Source organism: Nerophis lumbriciformis, linkage group LG11 (assembly GCF_033978685.3).
Source record: "Nerophis lumbriciformis linkage group LG11, RoL_Nlum_v2.1, whole genome shotgun sequence".
Lineage (NCBI taxonomy): Eukaryota > Metazoa > Chordata > Actinopteri > Syngnathiformes > Syngnathidae > Nerophis > Nerophis lumbriciformis.
The window spans coordinates 7,348,794-7,362,734 of record NC_084558.2 but is presented as its reverse complement, the minus strand read 5'-3'; the positions used below and the strand labels follow the sequence as shown (position 1 = coordinate 7,362,734).

General features: G+C 39.7%; 1 protein-coding gene across 2 annotated transcripts in view; it reads right to left on the bottom strand.

Annotated features, from left to right (window-relative positions):
• raraa (retinoic acid receptor, alpha a) overlaps positions 1 to 13,941 on the bottom strand; it is a 508,790-nt gene that overhangs the window by 375,191 nt on the left and 119,658 nt on the right. The window lies entirely within an intron of this gene.

Below are 13,941 nucleotides of genomic sequence, written 5' to 3'. Positions count from 1 at the left end.
GGGAAGGGGGGCCTGCGCCTAAGGCCCTTCTCCATCCTTCCTCTCTCAATCTATTTCCCACTCCTTTCTCATACATACATATATATATATATACACACGTTAATGTGTGTGTGTGTGTGTGCAAGGGAGGGGCAGGCGTGACGGGAACACATTAGCTTGTTGGCAAGCTGCTGGTATACCAGCCAGTAATTGGTTTGGGTAATGGTCATGTCCAAACAAATGGTGTGCGGGCTAACCTTGTTACGAGCAACCGACTGCTCCACCCTCATCTCGCAAGCTGGCGTTGACATTTTTTTTTATTTATACATACATATTTCAACACAGCCAAAATGTAGCCTTGAATTATAAAAGATAAACTACCCTGGTATATGGGAGGAGGGGTGTTATCGGGGGGCTATAAAGATGGAGGGTACCATTTTTCATGCATCCCTCCCTCTGCTCTGCATCACATCACATAGCTGTCTGCCTGATAGCAAGCTGAGCCACTAATGTCTATTGTGTCTGGATGGTGTGTATTAGTCTGTCATGTTATGCCAATAAGACAACCTGTGCATTCTTGCAGAAACTCTGAAAGCTAAGTAACAACTGCAGTGGAGGATGCGTATAGTGGTGTGAATGTGGATGCATGTGAATGTGTGTGTGTGTGTGGATGTTGTGGCAGCTCCTCACTCAGCTAGCTATCATCTCCCGCCAGACGGGGCCCACCGAGCTGACCCAGCTGGATAATGAGATCCATTATGATTTACGTGCCAAGAGGACAGCTAGACGGAACAAAGACATGCACACACATAGTTTAGGTGTGCATGTCACTGTGCGTGTGTGTGTGTGTTCTGTGTGTATCTTTCAATGGATGTGCTTATGAACTCTGCCGCAGTTTCATATTTCTGTTGGCCATTGTAAGAGTGTGAGTCAGTCGCTTCCTGATGCTGGCGAAACGGGAGAAGTCGGTCTGTCTGTCCGTCTTTCTCTGTGCAGTACACATACTTTGTCTTCCTTCACTCTCTGCGTAAAAATGCAGCTTGACTGTGTTTCACAAACACATACACACACTCACACACATAGGGCCCCAGGGGCCTTGGAGGCAAAAGAAAGCAAAAAAAAAAAAAAGGTGAGGCGGTGATGTGCCGCATCAAAAAAAAAAAAAAAAAAAAAATAGACCACACAACCTCAAGCTGACTGATCACTACCTCTGCACAACATTGCACCTTGCTGGGGGATTAGTTGCAAGGTATTTGTGAGTGAGTGTGTGTGTGTACACAAAGATGTGTTGGTTGAGAATCTATAGAAACTGTCAAATGGATTTGAAAAAAATAAATAAGAAAGAAGCTGGCACTATCACTGCGATGAGGTGGCAACGTGTTCAGGGTGTACCCCATCTTCCGCCCGAATGCAGCCGAGATAGGCACCAGCACCCCCCGCGACCCCAAAAGGGACAAGCGGTAGAGAATGGATGGATGGATAGATGGCACTATCAATTGTGGCTGCAGGAGAGAACTATTAAAAATCTTCATCCTGGGTGTTTTTATTTTTAGTCAATTTTAAATAGTCAGTCCTTGTAATTGTGTTGACTGAAGGCTATTTTGTAGTAGGGCGTCAATTTGAACTATACAATCTGGTTGTCTGCTGTACATCAATCAATCAATCAATCAATCTTTATTTATATAGCCCTAAATCACAAGTGTCTCAAAGGGCTGCACAAGCCACAACGACATCCTCGGTACAAAGCCCACATACGGGCAAGGAAAAACTCACCCCAGTGGGACGTCGATGTGAATGACTATGAGAAACCTTGGAGAGGACCGCATATGTGGGTAACCCCCCCCCTCTAGGGGAGACCGAAAGCAATGGATGTCGAGTGGGTCTGACATAATATTGTGAGAGTCCAGTCCATAGTGGATCCAACATAATAGTAAGAGTCCAGTCCATAGTGGGGCCAGCAGGACACCATCCCGAGCGGAGACGGGTCAGCAGCGCAGAGATGTTCCCAGCCGATGCACAGGCGAGCGGTCCACCCCGGGTCCCGACTCTGGACAGCCAGCACTTCATCCATGGCCACCGGACCTGTGCCCCCCCCCCCTCAAGGAAAAGGGGAGCAGAGGAGAAAAGAAAAGAAACGGCAGATCAACTGGTCTAACAGGGGGGCTATTTAAAGGCTAGAGTATACAAATGAGTTTTAAGATGGGACTTAAATGCTTCTACTGAGGTAGCATCTCTAATTGTTACCGGGAGGGCATTCCATAGTACTGGAGCCCGAATAGAAAACGCTCTTTAGCCCGCAGACTTTTTTTGGGCTCTGGGAATCACTAATAAGCCGGAGTTCTTTGAACGCAGATTTCTTGCCGGGACATATGGTACAATGCAATCGACAAGATAGGACGGAGCTAGACCGTGTAGTATTTTATACGTAAGTAGTAAAACCTTAAAGTCACATCTTAAGTGCACAGGAAGCCAGTGCAGGTGAGCCAGTATAGGCGTAATATGATCAAACTTTCTTGTTCTTGTCAAAAGTCTAGCAGCCGCATTTTGTACCAACTGTAATTTTTTAATGCTAGACATTGGGAGACCCGAAAATAATACGTTACAGTAGTCGAGACGAGACGTAACGAACGCATGAATAATGATCTCAGTGTCGCTAGTGGATAAAATAGAACGAATTTTAGCGATATTACGGAGATGAAAGAAGGCCGTTTTAGTAACACTCTTAATGTGTGATTCAAACGAGAGAGTTGGGTCGAAGATAATACCCAGATTCTTTACTGATTCGCCTTGTGTAATTGTTTGGTTGTCAAATGTTAAGGTGGTATTATTAAATAAATGTCGGTGTTTAGCAGGACCGATAATCAGCATTTCCGTTTTCTTGGCGTTGAGCATTTCAGTCTCTGAGAAACACAAAGACTGGGCCAAGAATAAATAAACTAATTAGTATATTTTCTGGGCCATAGAGCACACTGCTACTTAAGCCGCACCCACCAAATTTTTGAAAAAATTAATATTTTCACATATATTAGCCTCACCGGACTGGTACGAAAGATTTTGTAAATGTTTATTTACATACCTTAATTGTTTCCAATTGGTGCCTGTGGCACGGCAGTAAAATGGGTGTTCAAACAAAACAGAAATCCATCCATCCAATTTCAACCACTTATCTCTTTCGGGGTCGTGGGGCTAAACAGGATCAATAATTCCACGGTGACGTTTTTGTAAATTTACGAAATTGAAACAATAAACAAAGAATGACATTTAATTGAATAATACTAACGCGAACACTTGTAAACATGTTAGCACATTCGCTAATGCTAACGACGCTAGCTTGATTACTTTACGATAGCACGCACAAATATGTGTGGAAACACTCTGACTGTGTGGCCTAGTGGTTAGAGTGTCCGCCCTGAGATCGGTAGGTTGTGAGTTTAAACGCCGGCCGAGTCATACCAAAGACTATAAAAATGGGACCCATTACTTCCCTGCTTGGCACTCTCACACCAAAAATGAATCCCGGGCGCGGCCACCGCTGCTGCCCACTGCTCCCCTCACCTCCCAGGCGGTGATCAAGGGTGATGGGTCAAATGCAGAGAATAATTTTGCCACACCTAGTGTGTGTGTGTGTGACAATCATTGGTACTTTAACTTAACTTAACTATCCGGCACTTATGTTCCAGTTTTGCACACATTTTCATTAATTTAATAAATGTGTGAATTAACGTAATTGTTTCTTATTCCAAATGAATAAGAAACATCCTTATCCTTTCCATCCGTTGTAACTGAGCTACTGTGTGGAACAATTTCCCTTGTGGATCATTAAAGTTTGTCTAAGTCTAAGTCTAAGTCCAAGTCTAAAACCCTGATCGGAACACTCCTATTAAGAACTGCCTGTACAGTTAAAAAAAAGGTTTTATAATGGCTACAGCTTGACCGTGTCCATGGAAAAAAATCTTTCTAAACACCAACTGGAGATCAATCAGCATCCTGGAACAGGATTGATTCAATAATGGAGGTTTCTCATGTGCAGATGATGAAACACACACTTGTTGGAGCAGAGCACACACAAGCCTTCTTACGTCCAGAAATCCCCATCTCTGGAACAAAAACATCAGCCTTGTGTGAGCAGAAGAGAGAAAACAATGGCAGGATTCTCTGCTGTTCCTGCTTTGCTCGGTCTTCCAATGACGCCAAGTCAATTAGCAGCATTAAATGCCGCGGAGATGAAGACCGAGATAAAGATGAAGAGATCACAGCCATAGAGCAAATAAGGGCAAGTGTACAGACGATACATGTATGCACTCTTTGAACCTGATGACCTTCTTCACGCACACACATACACACACACGTACATACAATCCTCCGAGGTATGCATTTCCATCACCACCACCACCGTCCACAAGCCAACATTCGCTGAGCCGTGACAGCCCTTGTGCAAAAAGGTGTAGTCCTCCTCACATGCGGCGCAGTCCCACTGCTTGTAAGTGAACTTTCGGACACACACAAGGTGGACGGGAAGGACCTGACAAGCCCCCCGTTACAATAAAAAGGTCATGCAAATTAAATAAACATCAAAGTGGATGAGAATGAACAGCCCAGCGGCTCAGAGGGTGTGCACACGAGAGAGGATTTGGACTGTCGCACTGTGACGCACAATAATTAGGTGGTAGTTAAATGTCACATGTATGGCTATGTAGCATTTATTGCTTACAGTTAGTGATGCTATTTTTTTAATCACAGATGTTGTGAAGGGGAACTGCACTTTGTTTTAAATTTTGCCCATCGCTCCCAATCACTATGAAAGACATGACCGCAGATGTTTTTTTTAATGCATTCTAATTCACAGGTGTCAAACTCAAGACTCGGGGGCCAGATTTTGCCCACCAAATTGTTTTGTGTGGTCCACGAATGCCCGGAAATAATATGCTTCAATAAAATACCGTATCTTGTCTTACTAAATGTATTTGTTCTTTCCAATTTGACAGAAAAAAACATTTATACTTCTTGAAATTGCATACATTTTAAACGTATTATCAAATGTTGCTACAAATATATGATCATAATTTCCATGCAATTTTTTAGTTGAAATAAAATTAAATACATAAATATCTGCTTGACTTATGATTTCAAATCAAGTTATCCATTAAATTGTAACAATGACAATATGATTTTTTTTAATTTACAGTGTTTTAGTTCTAATTACTGTAAAATTAAAAAACACTACCACTGTGTTTTACGATTGTCATGTCTGTGTAATCATGTTTTGTCTTAGTCATGTTTTGTTTAGTTTCTGGCTTTTTCACTCCCTTGTCTGGTCACCATAGCAACCATTAGTTTTCACCTGTCACGTCACGCACCTGTCAAGTCACGCACCTGTTTTCGTTAATCATGTCCATAGTATTTAAGTTCAGTGTTTTTCAGTTTGTGTTTCTGACGACCTTGCACCCCATACCGCACCACATTTATGCTCTGTCCATTCCTCTATGATCCTGCTTCATGTCCCTTGTCACAGTAAGTTTTGGTTCCATGTTTATAGTCTTTTTGTTTTTTCATAGTTTATTCTCCGCCACTGTGCGCGCTTTCATTTATTCCTTTTTTGATATATTAAATAAATCATGTACCTCCATTCCCGTCTCGCACGAGCCAACTTTCCATTGCATCCTGGAAAAGCAAACACCCCGGACCAAGTCGTGACAACGATAAAATTCTGGCAACTGAGCTGCCAGTTTTTTACCGTAAAATCTACGGTGTATCCAAAAATCGTACTACAGTTTTTTTCCAACGGTAAAAAACTGGCAGCTCAGTTGCCAGACATTTTTAAAAGTGGTAAAATGTTTCTATTTTCAGTAATATGTTGTAAAAACCACCGTAAATTTTATTGTACAATTCTGTTGATGTGTTGCCAGTTTTTATTGTAAAATCCATAGATTTTTTTTTTAACAGTGTACGGGGAAAAACTTTAATACGGTAATCAAATGCATAGGCAAATGTATATATTATTCGCTTTTACAACCGGCTCTCTGAGGGCAGCCATAACGACCATGTGGCACTCAATGAAAACGAGTTTGACACCCCTGTTCTAAATAGTAAATACATACTATCAAAAGTCTGCTTACAATGGAGCACTTCGGAGTCGATTTATTCCGCCTTTAAAGCCCTTATAAAATGTCCAAACACCTCCATTAAGGTTTTGTATACATGATGTTAGTATATATGTAATGTAGCAAAAGACACATTTATAATAACATTTAATATTTACGTATTTTGATAATTTCAAGCAAAAATTTAAAAAACACACCAATACATCACAGATTATTACTCACTTTATGAGATCCAACCAACATAGTAAAACATCACTTACTGCTAGGATCTTCATATACAGGTAAAAGCCAGTAAATTAGAATATTTTGAAAAACTTGATTTATTTCAGTAATTGCATTCAAAAGGTGTAACTTGTACATTATATTTATTCATTGCACACAGACTGATGCATTCAAATGTTTATTTCATTTAATTTTGATGATTTGAAGTGGCAACAAATGAAAATCCAAAATTCCGTGTGTCACAAAATTAGAATATTACTTAAGGCTAATACAAAAAAGGGATTTTTAGAAATGTTGGCCAACTGAAAAGTATGAAAATGAAAATTATGATAATGTACAATACTCAATACTTGGTTGGAGCTCCTTTTGCCTCAATTACTGCGTTAATGCGGCGTGGCATGGAGTCGATGAGTTTCTGGCACTGCTCAGGTGTTATGAGAGCCCAGGTTGCTCTGATAGTGGCCTTCAACTCTTCTGCGTTTTTGGGTCTGGCATTCTGCATCTTCCTTTTCACAATACCCCACAGATTTTCTATGGGGCTAAGGTCAGGGGAGTTGGCGGGCCAATTTAGAACAGAAATACCATGGTCCGTAAACCAGGCACGGATAGATTTTGCGCTGTGTGCAGGCGCCAAGTCCTGTTGGAACTTGAAATCTCCATCTCCATAGAGCAGGTCAGCAGCAGGAAGCATGAAGTGCTCTAAAACTTGCTGGTAGACGGCTGCGTTGACCCTGGATCTCAGGAAACAGAGTGGACCGACACCAGCAGATGACATGGCACCCCAAACCATCACCCAACCATGCAAATTTTGCATTTCCTTTGGAAATCGAGGTCCCAGAGTCTGGAGGAAGACAGGAGAGGCACAGGATCCACGTTGCCTGAAGTCTAGTGTAAAGTTTCCACCATCAGTGATGGTTTGGGGTGCCATGTCATCTGCTGGTGCCTGGTTTACGGACCATGGTATTTCTGTTCTAAATTGGCCCGCCAACTCCCCTGACCTTAGCCCCATAGAAAATCTGTGGGGTATTGTGAAAAGGAAGATGCAGAATGCCAGACCCAAAAACGCAGAAGTGTTGAAGGCCACTATCAGAGCAACCTGGGCTCTCATAACACCTGAGCAGTGCCAGAAACTCATCGACTCCATGCCACGCCGCATTAACGCAGTAATTGAGGCAAAAGGAGCTCCAACCAAGTATTGAGTATTGTACATGCTCATATTTTTCATTTTCATACTTTTCAGTTGGCCAACATTTCTAAAAATCCCTTTTTTGTATTAGCCTTAAGTAATATTCTAATTTTGTGACACACGGAATTTTGGATTTTCATTTGTTGCCACTTCAAATCATCAAAATTAAATGAAATAAACATTTGAATGCATCAGTCTGTGTGCAATGAATAAATATAATGTACAAGTTACACCTTTTGAATGCAATTACTGAAATAAATCAAGTTTTTCAAAATATTCTAATTTACTGGCTTTTACCTGTATTCCCATTTAGATGAAGAAAATGGGGGTGGAAACAAGTGTCTTTTCTTGTCGTTATCCCGGCCTAAATTGGCTGTCAAAGTGTACCAACTTGTGGGAATACGCCTTCTACGATCCAAGTGAGAGGCATGATTTATGATCTACAATAAAGTTGGACGAGCAAGGAAACGAGGAAGCAGCTGATCAGTCGATAATGTCAACATTGGCATACAAGCTCGTGATCATGGCGCCGCTACTTAGACTTAGACTTAGACAAACTTTAATGATCCACAAGGGAAATTGTTCCACACAGTAGCTCAGTTGCAAAGGATTGAAAGGGTAAGGTTGGCAAGGATAATGCACACAAGGGCACAAAAAGAGGGCGAAAACAAAAGGTATAAAGTAGACTAAAAATGTACCATAGTAGCAATATAAATATAACATATATGTAATAGTTACATATTATATATACAGTATAAAATATATACAATATATAACAAATCCCAATTACCATGTACAATATTACAGCATATGTAACAGCTGCAGCAAGAATAAGGGCAACATAAAAAAAAAAAGAGTAGATCCAGCAACAAATATACATTATAAACAAAGAGAGGTGTCTGCGTTAGCACTTATAATCATACTTGCCAACCCTCCCGGATTTTCCGGGAGACTCCCGAAATTCAGCGCCTCTCCCGAAAACCTCTCGGGACAAATTGTCTCCCGAAAATCTCCCGGAATTCAGGCGGAGCTGGAGGCCACGCCCCCTCCAGCTCCATGCGGACCTGAGTGACGTGTCGACAGCCTGTCTTCACGTCCGCTTTCCCACAATATAAACAGCATGCCTGCCCAATCACTTTATAACTGTAGAATGATCGAGGGCGAGTTCTTGGTTTCTTATGTGGGTTTGTTGTTAAGCAGTTTCATTAACGTCCTCCCAGCGCGGTAACAACACACAACAACAGCAGTCACTTTTTTGTCTACCGTAAAGCAGTTCGCCGGCCGTAAACAGCAATGTTGTGACACTCTTAAACAGGACAATACTGCCATCTACTGTACATGCATATGTGACAATAACATCTACGGCTTTCAGAGAGTGCAGTGCACAACTGCACACAACAAGGAGACGAAGCAGAATGCATCATCAGAGAGGGTGTTCAGCATGGTTAGAAAAATAGTGACAGAGAATAGAACAAGTATGGACAATTCAACCCTTAACTCAACAATGAGTAGATGAGTGTTATGTGTGAATAAATGAACACTGAAATTCAAATATTTCTCTTATTATATATATATATATATATATATATATATATATATATATATATATATATATATATATATATATATATATATATATATATAGCTAGAATTCACTGAAAGTCAAGCATTTCTTATATATATACAGTATATATGAAATACTTGACTTGGTGAATTTTAGCTGTAAATATACTCCTCCCCTCTTAACCACGCCCCCAACCACGCCCTCCCCCCACCTCCTGAAATTGGAGGTCTCAAGGTTGGCATGTATGCTTAAAATAACAATATCACTAATACTACTATGCTTTTTGGATGTTTTTATTGAGTTTCATGGGCGGAATACAGGACTTCCCATTGGCTCCGCAAACTTTTATTTACGAGTTAGAATGCATTAAAAAAAAATACATCCGTCGTCATGTCTTTCATAATGATTGCGAACGATAGGCAAAATTTAAAAAAAAAGTGCGGTTCCCCTTTAAGGTGGCAGAAAGCATTTCCGTCAGACTGAATAGGTCTAAAGAAAGCCAACCTTTTGTTTTGTAGCACACCTGCAAATACATTTTGGTTGATGTAAGCCATCTTTTCCGATCAATCTTTTTTAGGGCTTTTTGTGGCCCTAAGCAAGATTTTGTAACTACAGCCTAGTGAGTATTGTAATAGTCATTCCTCGCCACATTGCACTTCGAAGTTTGCGGCTTGCAAAGGTGACTATGTGGGTGTTATCTCATGTCAAAAGAGCTTTCCCAATTGTAAAATATATATATATATTTTTTTTACAAAGGTGTAAACAAGGTTTTTATGCTCTAACTATGAAAATATTTAAAATATAAATACCCTATTTCCGGACTATAGAGCGCAGTGGAATTTAAGACTCACCCAGATAAATTTTAAGAGAGATAAATATCTTTACATTATTATTATTATTATTAGCCTTTATTTAACCAGGTAAAATCCCATTGAGATCAAAGATCTCTTTTCCAAGGGAGACCTGGCCAAGAGGGCAGCAGCAAGGTTACATTAAAAACAGTAAACAAATACATAAAACATCACATTTACAACATTAAAACTTGCTCACATGACACATGTGCATACAGACAAGGTAGACTGCAATCCTTTCACAGAAGCTTTAAACTCATTCAACGTAACTAGGGTTTGAAGTTTAATGTTCGATTGTAGGTTATTCCAAGCCTTCGGTGCTGAAAACCTAAATGCTTTCTTGCCCAGTTCAGTTCTTACTTTGGGGACGACAAATTGCAGAACATTCATTGAACGAAGATTGTGACTTCCTTGTTTCTTTGTTAAAAGACAAGACAGATAAGATGGAGTGATACCCAGAATGGTTTTGTAGATGAAAACATACCAATGATTGAGGCGTCGAGCACATAAAGATGTCCAGTTAACCATTGAGTATAACACACAATGGTGAGTAAGGGGAGCGCAGTTGGTGATGAATCTCAGTACCCCGTGGTACACACTATCCAGCTTGTGGAGACAACCAGCAGTAGCATTCATGTACAACACATCTCCATAGTCAATAACAGGTAAAAAGGTTGTTTCCACCAATTTCTGTTTCACAGTAAAAGAAAAGCAAGACTTGTTTCTATAATAAAATCCCAGTAAAAGTTTCAGTTTTTTTACAACATACTGAATGGGCTCCTTAAAACTCAAGTGGTCATCAATTAAAAATCCTAAATATTTAAAAGCAGATACTAACATAATTTGTTGCCCATTTCTTGTTAAAATGTTCTCACACAGTGATGATCTTACAGTTTTTGATGTGGTAAAGAGCATACACTTTGTTTTCTCTGCATTTAAAACCAGTTGAAGATAGCAAAGTTGTTCTTGTACTCTGTCAAATGCATGTTGTAGATATTTAAAAGCCTCAGCAAGAGTGGGTGCTGTGCAGTATATGACAGTATCATCAGCATAGAAATGGAAAGTTGAGTTCGGAATATTCTGTCCAAGATTATTTATGTAAATAGTGAATAATAAGGGGCCCAACACAGAACCTTGAGGGACACCCTTTTTCACTTGCAGTACGTCCGAGGAGGAACCTTCTATCTGAACAGCCTGAGTTCTACTTGTGAGGTAATTTGCAAACCATCCAACTGCTTGCTGAGAAAAACCAATAGCTGAAAGACGTTTGATTAAAATTACATGATCAACAGTATCAAATGCCTTTGAAAAGTCAATAAAGAGGGACAGACAGCACTGCTTCTTGTCAAGAGCTTCAGTTACATCATTTATAAACTTCATAGCAGCAGTAACAGTACTGTGATTTCTACGAAAACCTGACTGAAATGGTGACAGAATAAAATTGGTGTCCAAAAAGTCTGTTTATCTGTTATGCTGCACCGGACTATAAGCTACATTGTAAAATGAAATATTTACACAGAAAGGTGCAAGAGCGGCCTCTGATGGCCGTTAGCGAAGAAATATCCATAGATTAGACACAACGTTGTATAATCCGCAGGGTTCAAAGCGCAGGGAAAAAGTAGCAACATATAGTCCGGAAAATACGGTAATAGCACTTTGCACAAATTCGGTACAGACATAACCAACACAAATGCAGTTCAAGTACGTTTATAACTAGATATTAAAAAACAATGTAATTATTATTTTATAAGTTATGTAAAGATTTGTATTTACTACAAATAATCACGAACGAACAATAAACAAAAAAAACTACTAAAATTCAGTTTATTCAATATGTTCAGTAGTCATGTGTTTACATTTTAGATAATGTCCAAAGTTTTTATGAAAAAGGAAAAAAATAGGTTGATAGGTCCAGTGGGGGGGAAAGTGTTCAGTATCTTCGGCTGCAGTTAAGACAATTCAAAAATGCTAAGCTGCTTCGGCATTAATTGAAAAAGACACAATGAATGGGCAAAATCTATAACAAAACAAATGTTCTTTAGACACTATATGTTTAGGGAAATCATTCAGCTACAATATAAACATAAATAGTCCGGCCGTAAAAAGTTGTCACAGTGATGGCGTTCAAAGCGATCCGAAATTAGTAATTATCTTTTCGTGCTTTTGAATGGAAGTTCAGTTCAGTTCAGTTCAGTTTCAGTTTATTTCGAACATGCATACGATACAATGTAATGCATCACACACTTCCAGTTGTTTCATCAGCACGTTCGAAAAGGAGTCGGAAGAAGCAGATCTTATTTAATACTAACCCTTTTCATACCATAGCAATGTTATCCAATTTCCTTGTTCTCTGTAATAGAACAGTGAACAAATAAATAATAAATAAATAACATAGTACAGTAAGCAAACAAATATTAAATACATAAATGATTTTGTGTCAATAAAAAAAATTAAGGGGAAAAAAAAGGGTTCAAGATGTTCATCATAATTCATGTTTTGTGTACTTTGTGAACACTTGTAGTTTGAACAGTCTCTTAAACTGAATCATGTTGGTGCTTTGTTTGATTTGTTTGGTTAATCCGTTCCATAATTTAATTCCACATACTGATATACTAAAGGTTTTAAGTGTTGTACGAGCATATAAATGTTTTAAATTAGATTTTCCTCTAAGGTTATATTTCTCCCTTTTTGTTGAGAAGAATTGTTGTACATTCTTGGGTAGCAGGTTATAGTTTGCTTTGTACAAACCCTGTTTCCATATGAGTTGGGAAATTTTGTTAGATGTAAATATAAACGGAATACAATGATTTGCAAATCATTTTCAACCCATATTCAGTTGAATATGCTACAAAGACAACATATTTGATGTTCAAACTGATAAAAAAAAAAATTTGTGCAAATAATCATTAACTTCAGCAACATGTGACAAAGAAGTTGGGAAAGGTGGCAATAAATACTGATAAAGTTGAGGAATGCTCATCAAACACTTATTTGGAACATCCCACAGGAGAACAGGCAAATTGGGAACAGGTGGGTGCCATGATTGGGTATAAAAGTAGATTCCATGAAATGCTCAGTCATTCACAAACAAGGATGGGGCGAGGGTCACCACTTTGTCAACAAATGTGTGAGCAAATTGTTGAACAGTTTAAGAAAAACCTTTCTCAACCAGCTATTGCAAGGAATTTAGGGATTTCACCATCCACGGTCCGTAATATCATCAAAGGGTTCAGAGAATCTGGAGAAATCACTGCACGTAAGCAGCTAAGCCCGTGACCTTCGATCCCTCAGGCTGTACTGCATCAACAAGCGATATCAGTGTGTAGAGAATATCACCACATGGGCTCAAGAACACTTCAGAAACCCACTGTCAGTAACTACAGTTGGTCGCTACATCTGTAAGTGCAAGTTAAAACTCTCCTATGCAAGGCGAAAACCGTTTATCAACAACACCCAGAAACGCCGTCGGCTTCGCTGGGCCTGAGCTCATCTAAGATGGACTGATACAAAGTGGAAAAGAGTTCTGTGGTCTGACGAGTCCACATTTCAAATAGTTTTTGAAAACTGTGGACGTCGTGTCCTCCGGACCAAAGAGGAAAAGAACCATCCGGATTGTTATAGGCGCAAAGTTGAAAAGCCAGCATCTGTGATGATATGGGGGTGCATTAGTGCCCAAGACATGGGTAACTTACATATCTGTGATGGCACCATTAATGCTGAAAGGTACATACAGGTTTTGGAGCAACATATGTTGCCATCCAAGCAACGTTACCATGGACGCCCCTGCTTATTTCAGCAAGACAATGTTAAGCCACGTGTTACATCAACGTGGCGTCATAGTAAAAGAGTGCGGGTACTAGACTGGCCTGCCTGTAGACCAAATTGTTCAATTTGGTGTGTTAAAGTGGCTGCGATGCTGCAAAAACTGAACTAAAACCGTTACAAAGGACATGTTGACTCGCCGCTGAATAAAAGTTTAGCAGAAACAAAGTATAACTGCAACCTTGAAGTAATTAAGTCCATCAAATCAAAACAAGC